We start from the raw sequence: 16,766 nt of genomic DNA, 5'->3' as shown, positions 1-16,766 counted from the left end.
TCACAGTCAGAGGAAGATCTCGAGGATTAATGTCCGGTTCTCAGTCTCTCGAAAGCGGACAACAAAGATATCCGCCTGGCTATAAATAAAATCTGAATCTGCTCGCAGCAGGCTATTCTTTCGAGATGGGGATGACTTACCGCAAACCGTGGGAAGGAAATCACGCGAGATTTAATAAAGTCGGCTTCACGGCTTGTACATACATATCGTAAGCAGGCTTATCGAGGGTGTCGAGCCGTGATAAAAATCTGTCTTCAAGTCTTTCTTTTACGGAGACCGCGGTGAAATCGTGGACGGAGGTTCGCTTCAGGCGCGTTAATTTTCAGCAATAACCGGGGGATACAGAGTTCCAAAATCGCCGAGGATCCTCTCGTAATTACCGGTGTATTTGAGTAATTACCGGAGCTACCGGATTGAGGGCTCGATACAGAACTGTAATAATCCCGGATCCCGTGCGTATAATCCTCGGCCGAAACCACAGCAGTTTCATTTATTTACAGGTGATAATTCACTCGAGCTACGGAAGTGACGGGGTAATTTTACTGCTCAGGATCTTCGGGCTGCTGCGCGAGCTTTCGCTTTTCCGACGATACAACAATATGAGCTTTAGGTAGATACGCTACCCGCTGTCTCATAACTCGAAATTATGTCGTCGGAATTTTAAACTTCGAGTAGGTATGACGTCAATCCTGAATCAGTGGAAAGGCATTCAGCCACCTTCTCAAGGTTTGAGTAAAATTTCCTATTATTTCATATCGTTTTAACAATTTGCTTACGTAACTCAAGCGTCCTGTCCGATACAAAGTGCAACGGTATAGATTCCGGTGATCGATATTAAATATTTGGCTGAAAATATACCCGCGAAATGAATATGTCCTGTCGCAAATACAAATCCATTATTTCAAAGCGTAGGAGGAATGGAATTCGATACGCGCACCTGCACTTCGGTTTCTATCGATAAATAATGTAGCTGGATTCTAGGTCGTTTCTCTATGGCAAACAAATAACAGAATTTCACGATTTTTACTCGACTATAAAATATTATTGTATAATTTTTATTATATATTTACCATTGTAAGCTGCCCAAGAATGAGCTCAATTTTTTGTTGTACTGCGAGTCGAAGAGATGGAATGACGGAGTCCTTACGATGAAAGGGGCGGGATTCGAAAACGCCGGGTGGAAAAAGCCGCACCGAGGCTTGAATGGCTCGGGGGTAAATTATTCCACGCTTTCGATGGTATTCCTGCTAATCGACGAGGGTTGAATTACAACATGAATTTCTTTTACTGACGATAAATACCTGGTATACTCAATGCGGGATATACCTAATCACTTTCCCAATAATCCGAGATCGCTTCGGAATAGCGATTTTTTGCTCCCATTGCCGTTGATTTCCATGTGAATATATCCCCCTTTCAAATTTCATGCACCGTGGTGATAATTATTCGATACTAATTTTCAATTCAATTCTGCCCTTCAAGGACCTCGGTTTATAATCGAGTTGGAAAATTTTTTCTTTAATCTGCAACAACGGTGCCTGGATTGGAAATAAAAACAGTTAGTCAAAAGAAAACCTGCACGTCAGGATTTCGACGAGTTGCAAATGAAACTCGTCGCTGCAACGCGCATTGGAATTGAAGGAATGCCGGTGGTTGCGAAGGTAATCGAGCGAATGAATCCCAATGCCGTACGCACGGGTGTGAGTTTCATGTTTGACGAGATTCCAGGGTGTAGTGCGATTTGGCGAAACAAGCAAACGCAATGCGGTGGAATTACTCCGCCGTGCAGGGTCTCGTCAAGGTTTTTGAAAAGGAAGGAAAGAAAAAAGTATCGACACGTATCGTAACATCACGTATCGCAAAATGGAAAATTACATTCAATTTCTGTCTGTCAGATTGGTCAGCAACTGAAAACCGCCGGGCAATTTACGCGTAAACGAAGAAAACACGTGTCGTGTTATTCAAACTTTTGAACAGCCACATTGCACGGCTGCTAATGGAAGCTGGTTTTAATTTTAACCAGGGTGTTTGTAATATTAATTCTACTTTCTGCGATGCACGTGACGCCTTAAGCTTGGAACAGACACGTCGTCCGGACTTGAATTTTACACCGTGTAATCCTTGATATCGCCTAGAGAGACTTTTCTAATTTGTTACAGTGGAAATTTGATACCCTTAATTAGCAACAGTGGTGAAGTCCATTGGCCGCGTACGTGCGAACGGTATAACGGATAACCGGGTGTTCCGTTAATGAAAATTTATCGTCAAATATTTGATCCGCTAAAGCGCTTCTGTCGTCGAACTGCGGCATTCGACGCTGTGCAAATGATCAATTATTGTCGTTGTTATACATGGAAAATGTTTTTAAACCCGTGAAATTAAGAATTAATACCTGTTAATTCCGCCGACAAAAGATCCACGACGTTCATTTTCGTACCGCTCTTATCCACCCCAATCTTTTATTGCTCAGCGCTCGTCTGAGGTGAGTATTTTTGACCTGCTAAAAGAATTATAGGCGAATTTCTCGCTCGGCGGGTAGAAAAGCCTATTAAATAATTACGGGGGGTTAAAATCCAATTTAGCCGTAGGGCTCGCGACAGAGGTGATATAACGTGAGGAAAATCGCCCGTCTTGAGAAACTTTAACCTTCCCCGTGATAACCGGCGGTTCTGGTATCAAGTCCTCGATTGATATACGGCGGGATCTATCAAAGATCAGGTATCGAAATTCGGGTCTGATTTATTGCCTGGTTATAGGCAAGCACGTGTTTCAACAAAATTGTCATTATCGTACACGTAACGTGGTTTTGGGCTCTTATGACGTTGTAATTTATCAGCATGCCGGAAGACTATCAATCATAAATAATTAGATTCGGAGTTTCCTCGAAGGTCGCCGTGACCGATTTCTTCTGTGATATAAATTCTCCAACGTCTCGTTAAATATCGTTACGTCTGTGGTAAAATTTTTCCCGACGATGCTACACCGAAGCCAGCGTTCGACGTTGAAAATCGTAGGGAGTTCGCCGCGTCAGACATTAAGAAAACTTATAATTAGCGGTGAGTTAGTCAATTAAACAGGTAATACCTTGTATGATTACGTATTATAACTCACGAAAATTCGTTCATCCGATAAGAATGAGTTAAGAAGTGTGTAAGGATGAAATTAGCCCACCTCCGCGAAAGGTCGCCGCGTCTGTAGAGCGTCTCATCAATTTTTTCGATTCCCTAATTTGATGAAATATTCGAACGACTGTCCCGCCAATCAAGGTGAGAATTAAATACGTGCTCGCGCAGTAAAACGAGTAAGTAAGTAAAAGTAAATTGTTTCAGCATTCGGAGGGCCGTGAAAGTTTACTTCTCTGATCACCTTCTTAACAGCTGCATCGCGATATTTTAACACCAGTTGGAACTTAAACAAATGCATCTAATTTTAAGTGTACAGATTCGTCGATATTCGGGCATCCGAAGGACAGTATTTTCACTTTTTACTTTAGCATTAAAAAAACGAACTTTATCTCCCATTTACATCGATTCGCGTCACCGACATTAATTCTTTTATCCGGGTTAGTAGACCGAAAGTTTTCATCATCCCCTCGATATTCTTACGGGGGGAATAATCGTATTTCGCGTTATGCGAGAGCAACTAAAAATTAGATATGAATCACGCGTGAGACGTGTTATATATTGCGAAGGTGCACGCGCGGAGGAATTTTCGTGAGAGAAAAATATGCGTATTACTTGTTATATTACTACTATTACGTATATATCTACGCGGGTCCAATTTGCATTTTTAACGACAATTCAGGGTTCGTATTATTTTCATTCCTTTCTTCCTCTCCGCCTTAGCGGCTCTAATTTGCCGGACTAAATACGTCCTCGCTAATTCAGCATTTACGAACCTTTTTTCCGCATCGCCGGCAGGTGATTAAGGAGCTGATTAACACGCATAACGCTGTATCCCGATAGAGCATTAAAATTGAATTAGGAAGTCCGAAGCTCGGGGACCAAGCATTGGGCCCGAGAAGCGACCACATTTTGCTCTTCGGTCTCTCGGGAGTCTAGAAATCTAGGAATTCCCTTTGCGATTCGAGACGGCGATGAATTTTGTATGCTAGGAACCGCAAGACGTGTCTAGCCGCCTTGCTACGTGTTGCCTAGGCCATTGTCGACCTCCTAGTTTTCCCCGAAGACTCGTAGACTGGCAACGAGGGGGAAAATTTTAACTCAGAAATTCACTGTGCGTCTGAGAAGTGATTAGTGCTTCTGCAGGCGAAACAGCTCGTGGTTTTTCAACATTTCAGGGGGTGAAGAACGCGGCCTTAACGATTGTATAAATCTTCAAGGCTGGCTGTTGGTTGGCTCGAAAACTCGATCATGTTTAGGTCGACGATGCGTGGCAGTAAAGCTGACGACTGTACCGGGCATGGATATAGATCCGAGAATTTTTCGATTTTCACCAAGTAAATTAACGTCCGATCATCGTGGGAATTTGAAATAGCTTACAGAGCGGGTAAATATTTTAGGCGAGCATCCGACGTGGGATTTATAAAGTAGATTTGCGGATTTCCGAAGCGTCTGCTGTAAGCCGAACGGTCCATTCCGGAAGTCAGTTGTGTGTATACATATTTCGTTCAAAGTGGTTGCTACTTAAATAAGCTCGGCAACGTGAAGCGGGGCGAAATAGATCATCGCGATAAATTTCAACAGATCTCAATCTTGCCGTAGTAGATAAGATACTCGACGCCTGAGAAGAGCTGGGGGAAATTAACCGCGTATTAACTCTCTTTCGATTTTCAATAGCAAACAAACGTGGCTTCTTCGGCGAAGTGAATCTCTATGTTATATGCATGTTTTGCAATTTCACTTCGCATTTCATTTCGCAATTACGCAGCAGTGAAAGCGATCGATTCTCTTTTCTTACCCGGTTTCAAAGAGATTCCTGCAGACTTCTCCGAAGGCTCAAGGCTCAACGCTCCATCATCGGCATCTTAGAGTTTATTTTTCAGACAAGATGGCTGAAATTTTGAGAACAGTGGATTCCGAGAATGGGGACTAAGCATATGCCAGTCGTATTTTGGGCTGCACCTAATTAGCTTGATAAAGATGCAGATAGACACGCGAAATGGTTTCGGCTACGTCTTTACTCTAAGATGGAAATTAGAACCTCACTGAAATCTGATATCTAACATTGACGTCTAAGTCGGTTCCAGAAACAGGAGAAAGGTAGATTTCAAGCACGTCTACTAAACTTTGACTTGATAATACAGCTCTTGGCCTCGAGACGGTATTCTCGTTATTTGTATTTTTTTCTTCTTCAAGCTTCGCATGAATTATTATGCAACGTAAAGTCCTAACAATATGTCCTCCGTTTGCGGTTTCGTAACCTGTGATTGCAGAATCCGCTGCATCGATTCTCACCGTTACGTAATTCGTGGGGTAAATCGTGATGGAACTTTTGTGAAACGGAGTGATTTTGAGGCAGCTCGTAGGATACGCAATCAAAACGAGCTATCATGCGTGAAAATGAGGACGGTGATCGTTAAAGCGAATGTATCGCGTACTAGTTCGGCCGTTATGCGAAGCATCTGTGCTTCTACGTAGATACGTGGAACTGGTAAATTTCTTCGCAATATCTCAGGGTGGAAATCTCGTTATCGGATGTCTGCTGCTTCGGGGTCGATTACACGCGGAAACGGATGAACGCGTCACCGTATTAGATTGACAACGAGTTGAAGAGGATATACATATCGTCTAACCCTCGTTAGTCTCAATCCAGTCCCCGAAATTTGTCTGCAATGCAAATTTGCTAACCGCCGATTCCGCGGTTTGAATACACCGCGATTCAATATCTAGGTTCCTCTCTAAGGCGCCCGATCAGCATTGACGCGTTCAATCGTTTCATAGGAAATACAAAGCGAGCGAGAAGCCTCGTCGGTTCGTTTCGAAGTATTTCCGTCGCGTGACCGAGATAAACGCACCTCATGGACGATATGGAGAGAAAAATATTTCTCAGCTTTTATAAAAAGGAATTCGGTTCCCGCCCGCAGAGAATTTACTCCCATATTTTGGTCTGAAGGAGGGTCGTGCACGTGGATTCTAATCCGGCGACAAGGAAGGGGGGCCGGAGAGATGATAAGATCGACGATAAAGTGAGCGGTGGGAAATACAGTTCACGGATGGAAAAAGAGATCGAATTCTGGTAGGATCCCGTCATCCGCCCCGTGCTTACACCTCGGATAAGTCGATCGAGATTCATTCAGGGTCGGTGTTTGGGGAGGAGGTCGCAGGCTCTTCGCCGAGTCACAAGTCGACCATCTGATAGACCCTTTCATCACGTGCCAGAAATTTAGCACGCGGAAAATTAACCTCCGGTTTCTTCGACCCGATACTGTCTCCAGACGACAATGAGAATGAGATTCCGAAGGAAGATCAACCGGGTACGAAAATTGAATTCACAATACGGGAAATACGATTTAAGTCTTTGGACTTTCCGACCGTCGAAACTCGGTTTAATTATGAAAACCGAGTTTATCGCATATCCGATACTAAATGAGGACCATCTTCTGAGGGAGAGATTGTGTGCTGCGATTTCTTTGAAAGAATATTGGCCGAATGCCACGTGAAAGCTTTTTGACAAGCACAACTTCTGTCACAGTTGAAACTGTACCTACACGTGTAATATTCTAGCCCTCTGAGGCCTGAAGAGACGCGTCGTTTTTTACAACCAGTCCAATGATTGGCGGTGCAGTTTGAGATAGGATAAAAAATATACGCTCTTGCGATGCATCCACGACGATTGAATCGTTCGAATGAAAATCTCGGCTTGCGAATAATTGAATAATTTTATTGTTATTACGCTATTTTTTTTTCTACGGGGATTTACTCAGGGAAACATGAACAGTATGGGTATGGATTGTCTTTTATAATATCGAGCTGCGCTTTGGGGCGCGTCGATTGGAAAAGTACTTTTATCGTACTACAAACAATGAAAGCGACGACAACCGCGTTGGGCAGTTGTGTACAAATGAAATACGCGTATGTGTTTGAAACGAGTCACTCGAAATTGGATGGTAGCGTGACGGAAGGTAGATAACGGCGAGCCTCGCTGTATTCCGTTCGCTCCGCGGCGCTTTTTTTCACCTGATACCTACGAATAAAGGTTCATTGCCCATCGTGTCTGCGAGCAGTTAGAGTGCCTGCCGGTTTCACCGATCGGGAACGAATCGACCCGTCGATCAGGTTTCGCTTATTTTTTCTCCGCTGGTGTTTTCTCAAGTTATTCGCAACCGCGATCGCTTTGCCGAACGTTGGCGTCATTCTTCGCGTGCGGGCGAAGAGAGTCATTTTCGTACTCACTCCCTTTTTACTACGAACCAACCGTTGCGGATATCGGTTTTCGGCATGCGAAGAATAGGTGCAGATTTTCAATTCGATATGTGTATATATATACAGGGTGTCTGATGAATTCAGGACCACAAATCCCCTGAGGATCCAGGTTTTTTTAAGCAATTTTTTGATTTTTACAGATGTATCGGAGAGATTAAACATCGCTAGTCGGTATGATGAAAAAAAAAACTTTGCTTGTTGGATAAATGCGTTGGATAAAATTCTTTATTCTTCGATGGTTAAAAAAGACAGTTTCTATTCGTAAGCTTCCTGTCTACTTAGTCGATGGTTATTTTTATTATTAAAAAAATAATCCTTGAATTACTCCAAAATTCCACGGGAATTACAGAATATTCTAGGAGAAAAAATAAATCTCTGAGAATTCAAGGAGTTCCAACTTTTTCTAGGTAATAGACACCCTGATGTAGTAAATTGTTCAGCCATGGCTTGTGATATTTTGGTACAGTTAACGGCGGTAACGAATTAGCCGTGATAAAAGCGATTAATTGAAAAATTGGTTTATTCTTCGGTGAGATAATGAATTAAACCGTGAGTTGAAAGGGTGGAGTTTGAGTGGAATATTTAATCGGATATTACATATTCAAGGCATGCCAAAGGCACGTCGAAAAAACGCGTACGAGGCGACATGTAATCGCGGTGAAAACGGATGATGAAAATTGGATTTTTTTTTTTAATTGTAACTCGTTGTTGCTTGATGAAATGATACCAGATATTTTTATTAATTTTTTTTTTTTTTTGCATATTTGGAGAAAAAGAAAAATAACGGAATGCGTGAAAAACGACGAATGGTGGAGCTCTGTGTGCAACTAATGGTATAAAACAACGAATCATCCAGCTGACCTAGTTGTGATTTATGTGCGACACCGCGTTCTGAAGTGCACGATTATTTTTACAAGGGTTCTGTGCGGCTGGTTCTGAATATAATATGCTGCATTAGGAGGCTTATTCAGTACCTCCAGTACTCCTACTTTTGAATGTTCTATTTGAAAGAGCCTTGTTAGAATTAACCGAAATATTTTTCAGTCGCGGTATATCAAACTGTTTCGGCAACGTAGCGATGGAACAGTTCCAGTCAAAGTATCGTATCGCGCCAATTCCAGTCTCATTTCACTCGCAATGTAAAATCCTCTTTCACGCCTTGAAACAGATCAGCTTTGTATTTCACGTATTGTCTACTGTCTCAAAATCATATTTGAGTATCATCCGTGTATTCCCTCGTCTTTGTAAACCTCAGTTGTCGTTTTGTTCTCTTTCGATGCAGATCGTATCGCATCGTATCATTCGGAAGTAAACTATCTCTTATTGTTGTTTCATCGTCATATAGTTCAATCATCATCCCGCTTCCTCGCTGTAGTCATTTCTCACCGATCCGCGGATCCCACGTCAATAATCCAGATCTAGCGCTACCTCTCCAAACACAAACGAATATAATTAGTTTTAGTATCTAGCGGGCATCGTCTGCGCAATAGCATGCAAATTATTATCGCGTATGTGGACACTCGTGATTTAGTTTGCTATATGGTTATTTTGTGGATCTAACAGGGAACCTGAAAGTTTCCCATGAAACCCTTTTAACCCCTAAGGGTTAATTGCCTTCGACGATGTAGTCCTGGTCGTCATAGAGATGAATTTGCATAAAACCGCGTCCAGACCACGAATCTACCGATCTATTAACGCCGATAATTTTCTTGGGTTGCATTTAAATTCGATCCGACTGACCGACCGCAGACCCTTGCAGGACGAGTGCCTGAGATCAGTTGAAGCTCGTTACGCGCGGATTAGAAGGATCGAAAGACGATGGCCAATCGAATTGACATTCTCCAAGTCTCGTACGAAATTAATTGCGGTCGAGCGTTGATTCTACAGTCGATTAAACCCGTCTCCCTCTCCCGCCCCTCTCACTCTCTCTCTCTCTCTCTTCGAAACGTCCCGTGTATCTATCTATTTATTTATTTATCTTTCTATCTATCCATCTATCTATAACCATCTGTCTATCATGAGCGAATGGACACGTTTTGCTAATTTGAACAAGGCTTACCCTGATCCGGATATGGATACGGATATGTCTAATTCAAACAATACCTACCGTATCGAAAGACGTATAAAGTAGAATAAAAAATTACTTCGACAGCAGACGTTCGATCTGGCGGAGATTAACCGATCGGGTAAAAGCGGATCTGAAAATTTTTTGCATAACATCCAGTGAATTTGTCGGCGTTTATTTATTTACTCTGACGATACCGGGCTGGGTTTTGCGGTTGGAAATAACACCTGGGCGTGTGCCCGTTTTTTATCAAGTCCTATGTGTTGGGGTATAAAGTAAGATACAGGATGTATGCATATCTGGAATCTGCAGTAACCCCCGTTTCCCGTGATTAGTCGTCCGTTTTGTGCCGCTTTGTACGCTCTTTTTGCCGCGGGAAAAATCCGCTGCACGAAAAGACTCTGCGGTGAAAAAAATCGAGCCGCAGAATGGTATTTTATTTTCTATTATTATCACGGTCCGAGGGGTTTTTTTTTTTAAATTGAAATTCGTCATTGGATGTACAAACAACTTCACCGACGATCAACGAAATTCAATATGCCTAATCAATCATCATTATTCGTATCTTTTACCGTAACCTCGCCCAGCTTTTAGCTAAAAAGCTTCACCGTGAACTCTTTATTCCATTCGCAAAGTTGAACGGGAATTTCGTTTCACGACTCCTCGATGATTTTGTTGGTATGACATATTTTCGGCTTGAAAAAGTGTCTAGCTTTCTCTGGAGAGCATAAATCCACCGCCTAGCCTAGCTCCGGCAATTTTTCTTTAAAATCCACCCGCGAGAGTGAGAAAACTGTACAAAACCCGAGAAACACAACATCGCCAAGGGGAAAGATTTTGCGCGGTATCTTGTTTCCTATTATATTATACGTATCATTTTCATTCTTAGCACGTAATTTATTGTCCACGAAACAAGAATGCTGATGTGATTTCACGCACGGGAAATGGGCGGCCTTTTCGACCACACGGTGAATTGTTATGAAAGAAAATGACGAAAGCCAGCGATGAGGTGGAGAAAAAAAGTGGGCTAGTTTGTCCCTAGGCTTTTTTTCCCCCTCATTGACTTGGGACTCGCGAGAAGAATAATATCCTCTCATTTCGACATAGATACACACTTATAGAGATGAATCGCCTGTATATTATGCAGGAGAATAATAGGGCGGAAATTGTAGGCGCGAGGATCGGCGAGGATCGGTGGAACGCGAAACCAACTTCGGCGGTTGTGTAAGTGGCACTAATTGGAAGATTAGTATATTTACCGGAATCCACGAAACGGTCGCTTTCCACCACACCAACTGGGATAATGGAGTGCCGCAGAATCGGCGTGTTTGCTGTCACATTCAGAATCAACCCGTACAGCTTTCAGTCAATTACATGAGTAATGAACTCGCGCCCGCTGAATTTCCGAAAGGTGAAACGCGTTAATTGCTCACCTTTTCGACACGCATTTTTTTTGAAGTAGAAGTTCCTGCACCGAGGCGGCGTTCAATTTTTTCCCCAGTCAATTCAAATTACGGAAAGTGACGCGTGCCTTCCTCTCCCGAAATGCCTACAGGTATTTTAAGAGAATAGAAAAAGAGGGAGGGGGAAAACTGATGCTTGAAAAATTGCAATCATTCGAATGGTGAAACGGGTCCGGGTAGAAGCGTCTGGTTCTGATGTATGAAAAACGTTGAAAACGCTCAGCATGGCGTAAAGTTTGGATGAAAAGCGATAAAAGGAAGCGATAAAACGCATCCGTTCAAGTAGCAGTCAAACCGACCCCGCGAGAACTGAAACATCACACTTTTCACTCGGCTCTATTTTCCATCCCAGTTGGACTTGACTTATCTCTTGGACAAATTTTATCCCTACCCGGAGAAGCCCGCAAAGTGTCCTTGTGACTTTTGAAAGACCGCGCGGCGCTGGAGGTGAAAAAATACCATATCGTCGACTTCGCGAGACATTTCGAAAGAGCTGTGATCCTTTTCTAGTACGTCAATTATCTCGTCATCCTGACACATATTTTCACTTTGAAAGTGACACGAATAAGGTTTCAGAATGTCAGCTTCTACGGGAGAAAGTCTGGGCGTGAATCGGGAACACCATCATCATGAAAGCGATGTGTTTCAAGCGGGAATTTTCAGGCGTTCAAGGTAGCTTCCGTTCCGTACGAACTTCGATTTTCCCCGGAGATTTCGTCCGCATTGAAATTCCGCTTCGGTATCTCTTGTATTATATAATATGTTATGCGTACCAGAGTCGTTTTTCCGTCACTGTTTTCTTCGACAGTATGTGTATGTACAAGAAAAAGCAACGGCTGTTTCGTATTTCACACGCATCCCCTATCGCTGGTAAACAAATAAGTGAATTTGGAAGAAAATTGTGTAGCGCAGAGACGAGACTCGCTGGACTAGACAGCGAACAGACGGAGGAATTCGGTACCCTTCCATTCCTTTTTTTTTGTCGGGATTCTCTTCGTCGAGATTTCGTATTTTTTTGAAACGAATTTTTTTCTCCCCTTCCGATACGCGATTCATGGAGTAGGTAAAACCTTATCTCAAGCGAACAACGTAGACGTTCTAATATTTCACGCGAATTTGAATTCAGAATTGAAGATAATACAGCGAATTTTCACGTTTTATTATGTTGTTTATGTATTCAAACGTCGCTTTACGATCGGAGAAAGACATTCAGATGTCGGCGTGAGGTGTGTTAAAACAGCGAGAAATTATTGTTATTTCCGGTCCTCCCCCACGAATTATGAGGCTCGAACGGCGCAGCGCGTTGATCGATCTCCTTTAACTCTTTAAACGCTGTTTCAAACCTGACCACGTGGCGTGGATCTGCTCTCTCTCTTTCTCAGGAGTTCGATTTCGCTCGTCTCGTCTAAGACAGTTTCTGAAGCTTGTATCTTCACCCATCCGGAAGTCGGCAGCGGCGTTTTTTTTTTTCAGAAAAAAAGCCAACGCGTGTGCGCCTTGAACCGAACACAATATCATTCCGCTCCTCGTAAAATTGGCACATGCCATAACATGTAACGCTAGTTGGTTTCGCTGCCCGTGGCGAGCTGTAAACGAAACTCTTACGAAACATTGGGAGCACCCTTCTCTTATCTAGGTTCCATGAATAGCCACTGGCAGTTGGTACCGTTTTTCTCGCAGTATAGCTGATAATTTTGAGGTTCGACAAATGGGACTATCGGTCGGCTTGAGCGATGGCACGAATCCATCTTGCAAGCCTGCGACGAATTTTCTCTGCGAAATATTGCCGGGAGTAAATCACGGATTGACGGTGTAAAGGTTACACGCGTGGCCACGAATTCGTTCGATTGGAGGAAAACGTGTAACGGAGTTGAACTTGCGTTAATTGAATTTTATCAATTTATGATCCGCACGTTATTCCTTATATTCGCGAAGACGAATCTCCTATATATAGGAATAAATTTTCATTACACAAGAAGGAAATAAATTCACCCTGATTGCCGAAAGCACAACTTTTCATCAAACTTCGTTCCTCTCTCGACCTTTGCTCTGATACCGGCAGATATTTACAATTGGTTCGTTAGCTGCAAGCTTTTGAAATATAAAATTAAATCCGTCTCATTTTAATGTTAATGTAGCTATCGCGATCAGATAATTTTTAATTCTTTCCGGGAACTCTGTTTGCATAGATTTGAATATACTTTCTTTTTTCTTTTTTTTTTTTTTTTTATAAATTGCTCCTTTATTAGATAAAAAATTACCGATCCAACGAATTGTACTAATATTGTCAGCCTCGTGCCGAAAATTAATTCGCACTCAAGTAAACTTCCGCAGCTTTATTAGTATTCTATATCGATTATAACATCGCTGAAAACTGTCTGCGTAAAAACTCTCGAGTCATTGTATTTACCCTTCCGGTTTTCGGCCGTGCAATTGCAAACTTCTGACTTCAAAATACGCCATTATACGGGATGAACAAAAGCTCCGCATAATGGGGGTTGCGACGGAAGTAAACGACGGCGCAAACGAGCCACGCGACTCACTTTTCTCCCGACGCGTAAAGTAATATTTGACAATTTCGCAACACGTTGCGATTTTTCTAGCGCGAAAAATGAAACGACTCCGGATAAAGTTCGGAAGTAAGTTCCCGAGTTCCGTGACGTCGCTTGGATATCGCAGCAGCTTCTGTTGGGTACGGTAAAGAGGAAACAGAATATGAAAATTCAAAAGTTGAGGCCAATCCTGTATTTCCCCAACTTTTAAGCTTTCTTCCGTTTATTTATAGTACTCGGTTTAATTAACTCTTGTTATACGCTGGCTTGCTGGTGGGTTGGTACACAAGAATAAAAATTTAAATCAAAACCTTGCAAATATAAGCAGAACAGGGCTCAACGTCATTGTGTATAACGTGTAGAATGGAATAAAGAAAAACCTCGCTTGTTCCATTTCCGGAATTTAAGTCTCGAGGCTTATACGTGCATATATACATACATACTAAATTCAGCGTGTCACACCTACGTGATCCTCGAGTTTTAACGTCAGCCCATAACCATCGGCTGTAACAAATCCGTAACGACATTTATTGCCAGTTGAGGACATGAATCGCGAGAGCACGGAGAGCTATCAACACTAATCAATGCTTGACGTGGCTGGGATGCTGAAACGTTGTCAAGGTGAGCTGAATTCTTAGGATCCGTTGTTCGGAAAGATGGCTAATTGAGAAATTCAATATCCGGTGATGTTTTTACAGGGAGTATTTACCAAACATCGTTTTCCATCGAAAATTAGACCGACGCTTTGCTACGATACGCGGTGTGTTTAATGTAATTATATCCCCAAATTCATTGGAATCGAAGCTTAAAATTTCACTGCTTGTATAAAAAACGTACGGGGGCTGGACGGCAACAGGAAATTAAAATAAAACGTTTTGTGGAGTTGATGTTCGCCTGTAACAACAATTTGGCCGACGAGTCAGCTCAATCAGCTCGCAGCGTTGACCGTCTAAAATCCAGCGGTATACCTTGTCAGGCTATGAGCAATGAATTTACACAACCTAGGTTGGGGGAGGAGACCATGGAAAGAGATTGGCCGAAAAACGACTCGGGAAACGTGTTTACGCAACGATTGTTTCGAACTTGTCTCGTCTCGGATGAAAAACTGTCGGTCAGTTTTTTTTTATCTCCGAAGTCCGTAGCTGGTTCATCGCCAGAATTGCCACGTGGAGGCGGCCGCGGGTTATTCGCGTCGCTTCTCGCCGCCGCGCTGCAATGACTTTACGTATTCCAAGAGCGAGATCCCGTCCGCAGATGGTGGATTCGATAACGCGGGTGGGGATCAGAATCCCGAAAAACAAAAAAGTCGACTGCTCAAAACCCCGAAATTTTCGAAATATGGATTTTAAGATGCCGAATGATCAGTGTACCGGGATTTTCGGTAAATCACCCGGTAAAATAAATATTTTGCCGAAAGTTCATTTAACCGAACGCTCTTTTATTCGAAGAAGTATTTTCAGAACAGTCAACATTCCGAATGAACAAAGCACAAAATTTGAAGGTACGGAAAAATGAAAGTTCTGAAATTAAAAATTGAGAGCGGCTTATACTTCCTACAGAGAGAAAACCAAGAAAAATATTTGTTGAAAATCAATGTTCAGAAGGAGGAAAATTTCTATTCGCAAAATGTAGAAGGACCGGAATTCCGAAAGAATGAGATATAGAAAAGCCGAAATATCGAATCTCCTGGAAATTTGTATTTCGTCCATTCTGTCTTACAATCAGTGGGTTTCGGGATTCTGACCGTTCGAGTCTTTGGTCAATATACACGGTTAGAAACAAAATGTCCCAACAGGCCCACTAAAATATTTGGTTCGATTTAACCATTTTTTGATCTATTACTAAGTGAAAAAAAGGAAAACTCAGAAATTAAATGTAGATATGATGACTTAAATGTTAAAATTACAAAAATTTGTGTCATATTTACTAACAGAAGTATGACTAATAACACAAATATGTAGTGAACCTTCTGGGTTATTATGTTTAGCTAAATTTTTCTAACAGTGTAGTTATTGGTAAATTCGACTTCGTAAATTTTCGTAAACGGCACCAGCCTGACATTTGAAACGTAATTTTTTGGACTGTTCGACATTTTCGCAATTCAATATTTTACTTTTCGTATTCTTCCCCACTCTCAAAAAAGAGCAAAAAAAAAAAATTTCGGTATAAATTTATTTATGCATTTTCGCTTTCTCAATATCTATTTTCCGCAAGACAACTTTTCGTATTTACGGTCCATCTACGTTTTCAACTGTCGGTAATTAGACTTTCGGGATTTCGTATCGCTGAATTTTTGGTCCTTCGCATTCTCGTACCCTAATTGATAACGCGATGGAAAACATCAGCGAATGCTTCACCGAGGTAACAACGCGTCGTTACGCAGAACCTCCACTCTGAATGCAGACAAAAAGGAAATGGAATCGAAGTGGCGCCAACTGGATTCTACCATCTGGTTCCGAGTACTCGTCCTATACCTACATGCCTAGGTATATCCAGCCCTATTCTATCCCGTTTCTTGCTGCACCGAAGCCTGCGGGAGCATCGAGAACCCAGCCGATCCAGTTTCTAGATCAAAGTGGTTAGATTTACAACCTGGTGAGCTATGAGTAAGGGCGAGAGAATCGAAGAGGGTAAATGGTTCTAATTACGTGAACTCGAACTTCAGACAGGCCCAAGGGAGTTGGAACGAGTTAGGGAATTGAGAAAAAGCAAAATGAAGCACGTATGGTGGGTGGAATTCGAAATGAATACCGGATTGTTTACAGTAACATGATTGGCGGTACAATTTTTGGGCGTAGTGTCTATATTATGTATGTATGTGTACAATGTACATATACTCTTCAGAGGGAAAGTTGGGGAAATTTAACGGAATTGAAATGGCGAGTTGATTAACAGGTAAAACCTGTATTATATCCACCGCAGGGAGGAAAATTTCAATTCTCGATATATTTTGGAGAGAAAATTTTCTCCTCTTGAGGTTTGAGTGGTAAATTATTACACGCGTGTCGATCAAGATCAGATATTCGCGATACCAGCTGGCGAAAAGGTGAAATTATTCCCAACGGCGGAGGAAATTAATTTAACATTTCGATTAACGATGCGATTTCATTTTCCATTTGATTAAGTATACAATTAAAAATGTTGAAAATTTTACCAGCGAATCATGCCGTGAAATCATTCTACTTCCTAATCTCGTTTTTACTTTTGTTTCAATCTCGGTCTTTTATCTCCGTACTTTTTCCTCTACCATTGATTTCATCGTTATCGATGAAACCAGCGACAAATCTATTTTCACGGGTTT

At 42.0% G+C, this 16,766-nt stretch overlaps 2 protein-coding genes across 6 annotated transcripts in view; one reads left to right on the top strand and one right to left on the bottom strand.

Moving 5' to 3' along the window:
- Positions 1–16,766, top strand: part of LOC124212992 (neuropeptide CCHamide-2 receptor) — a 175,902-nt gene that overhangs the window by 69,361 nt on the left and 89,775 nt on the right. The gene's annotated exons all lie outside the window — the stretch shown is intronic.
- Positions 1–16,766, bottom strand: part of LOC124212831 (neuropeptide CCHamide-1 receptor-like) — a 70,031-nt gene that overhangs the window by 31,643 nt on the left and 21,622 nt on the right. The window lies entirely within an intron of this gene.

The sequence above is a fragment of the Neodiprion pinetum genome, chromosome 1 (assembly GCF_021155775.2).
Source record: "Neodiprion pinetum isolate iyNeoPine1 chromosome 1, iyNeoPine1.2, whole genome shotgun sequence".
NCBI classification, from domain to species: Eukaryota; Metazoa; Arthropoda; class Insecta; order Hymenoptera; family Diprionidae; genus Neodiprion; species Neodiprion pinetum.
This window is presented reverse-complemented; position numbering and strand designations above follow the sequence as displayed.